General features: G+C 49.8%; 1 long non-coding RNA gene across 2 annotated transcripts in view; it reads right to left on the bottom strand.

The window, feature by feature from the left end:
• The window catches only part of LOC123521754, a 9,788-nt gene extending 7,177 nt beyond the window's left edge, over positions 1 to 2,611 (bottom strand). The window contains exons 1-3 of one of the 2 annotated variants that reach the window (XR_006680106.1): positions 2,494 to 2,611; positions 2,045 to 2,222; positions 998 to 1,070 (exon numbers count right to left, since the gene is read on the bottom strand). This is a non-coding gene — a long non-coding RNA (uncharacterized LOC123521754). Of the gene's footprint in view, positions 1 to 997; positions 2,223 to 2,493 lie in introns of both variants that reach the window. The other variant, XR_006680105.1, reaches the window with a different exon arrangement.
• Between the last annotated feature and the right edge of the window lie 131 nt (positions 2,612 to 2,742).

Genomic DNA, 2,742 nt, shown 5'->3' on the forward strand with positions numbered 1-2,742 from the left:
ATACAGGGAATCCAGGGCGGATGATCCCTTCAGGACCAGTGGTGTGAGTGGCGATACTGGGAGGGTAGAGGGAGAGTGGGTTGGAAAGAGGGAACTGATTATAAGGAAATATATGTGTCTGTACTCCAGGGAGGATGGACAACAGAAAAGTGGGTGAAGGGAGACGTCAGACAGGGCAAGATATGAAAAAACAATAATTTATGAATTATCAAGGGCTCATGAGGGAACGGGGAGCGGGGAGGGAGGGGAAAAATGAGGACCTAATGCCGGGGGCTTAAGTGGAGAGGAAATGTTTTGAGAATGATGTACAAATGTGCTTTACACAATTGATGTATGTATGGATTGTGATAAGAGTTGTATGAGCCCCTAATAAAACGATTGAAAAAAAAAGAACTTCAAAAATAGTTTAGTGGGTAAGAAAATTAAAACTCAAACAGAAATAGAATAAAAAAGAAAAGAAATAAATATAGCTAAGTCAAGGTTGAAAATTAGGAAAGGTAAAACGCATCAATATGTTATTATTGTTTTGTACCTCAAGAACATGAACTCTAAGAACAAATAAAGAAAATAAACTTTTTGACCCAGGCCACAAGGCTGGTGAAGGTTGGAGTCAGGTTAAGGACCCACTGTTCTGAGAGCAGCAGTTCTCAACCTGTGGGTCACGACCCCTTTGGGGGTAGAATGATCCTTTCACAGGGGTCGCCTGATTCATAATAGTAGCAGAATTACAGTTATGAAGTAACAACGGAAATAATTTTATGGTTGGGGGTTACCACAATATGAGGAACTGCATTAAAGGGTCTCGGCAGTAGGAAGGTTGAGAACCACCGTAGTAGAGCCTATGATCTTTACCGCTAGGCAGGTCCACTCCTGGTTATCTAACTACTTTTTTGGAATTGTGTAATTGTGGGGAAACACCAAGGACCGTGACATCACCTTCCCACGGGGCGCAGGCCAGGATGGTTGTTTCCACGTGGCAGTCACAACAAGCACTTACCTGAAGTCATTAGTAGGAACAGCGATGGAGGTTCGCATGAAGCCACTGGCATGGGCCTGACACGCTGCATCCACTGCAAGGACAACAAGCAGCAATATCCCTCAGAGTTGCCCCTTCGTACACACACACCTGCAGTCGTCCCCCCCGCCCCTCCATCCCTCCACAGGTTCAGGGTCTTCTTGTCCCACAGCATCGGGGAGAAGACAGGTGGGGACAACTGTTCACTGGGAGTTTAGGGGGAAGCTTTAGCAGTGGAGAAGGCAACCCCTCACAGTGATACGGCCCCGACTCTGTGTTAGCCCCTGTGACACGTTCATTTGCTTCAGTTTCTCACAGCTGACCTAACGAGAGATATTACCAGCTTCATTTTGCACAGTAGGAGGCCAAGAGTTTAAGCAAGTGCCCTAGGGTGGCAGAGAGAGGGGAGAGGATGAGAGCCATCAGCTCTATGGCCTGTGTCCCTAAGTCCTGCTCTGTGGTGGGACAGGCTATAGGTCAGACAAGGGAGGGTGAGGGGCTTGGTGGGAGTGAGCGGGACAACACAGGAAGAGCAGGAAGAAGAGGAATGAGGGAAGCCAGGAGAGCTCTGAGAGGGGGCAGTGGGGGCACATAGAAGGGACCCTACTACAGACACTCCCCTCCGTGAAAGTTCCAGTGACAGAAAAGCAGACCATCTTTTCCTGAAAGAGAAGAACGGCTCAGGCTTCTGGGCTCCCCCTAAGCCTCCACCCGACCTCCGCTCTGTGGGCCTGCCTCAGGGAGGAAGAAGCAGGTGCTTACTCCCTGCACACATATATACTCCACGAAAGGTCCTGCTGGGTTTGGGGCAAGGCACCGAGGAAGTCAATGATGTCGTGTTTGGTATACTTCAGCTAGCGGAACCAATGAGCTGTGCAAGGGGGAGAAGGAAAGGCGAGAGACTGCCTCACTCACCTAGTCCCCATGCTTGACTCCTGCACGCCCTCCTGACCCACCCAGTCTTCCCCCTTACACACTTACCAGGGTCCTCGAGTTTCTTCATATTCCTGCTACCCCTGAAGTACTCACCGTAACTGTTTCTCGGAAGGAAACAGGAAGTACAGGTGGGGCACTGGAGTGCCTGCTGGAGAGTCACAGGGTCCAGGAATGTCGTCAGATCTGTAATACTCACGGACCTGGATCCTCAGAGTTGAAGGAAGTGGTCCAAGACACCCGGCCCATCATGATAGTCATAGATCCAGTAATACTTGTGGGAAAGCAAAGGAGACAGGATTTTTGTGTTCTGGGTCCCTAAATGGACTCGAAAGTTCCCGTGAGCAGGCCTGTGACTGGATGACCGGCTCCTTATCAGTCCTCCATGAATTGGGGCTTCAGAGGGGACTTACTCGTGCAAAAACTCGTAGTTGCCTCTTTCAAGAATTCGAAATCTGGAGTCATCCTAGCATTGGAGCAAGACAGGCCATCGGAGCTGACACGCCTTGCAACATGCCAAGAATTGCTCTTTCCCTGAAACTCACCATGCAGCGGTTCATTTTCTCAAGGGTGTCCATTTCAGTAGAAACTGAAGCTGCTGCCCCTGCTGGTGGCGGTGGCAGTGGTGGTAGAGGTGGTAGCGGTTTGGGTGGTGGTAGTGAAAAAAATTTACGACCTGGGCAAAGAAAGAAAGCAGCAGTGAGTGGAGATACTGGGAGGGTAGAGGGAGAGTGGGTTGGAAAGAGGGAACCGATTACAAGGAACTATATGTGACCTCCTCCCTGGGGGGCGGA

This window comes from Echinops telfairi, unplaced genomic scaffold (assembly GCF_000313985.2).
Source record: "Echinops telfairi isolate 266 unplaced genomic scaffold, ASM31398v2 ScPeMD7_55;HRSCAF=186, whole genome shotgun sequence".
Lineage (NCBI taxonomy): Eukaryota > Metazoa > Chordata > Mammalia > Afrosoricida > Tenrecidae > Echinops > Echinops telfairi.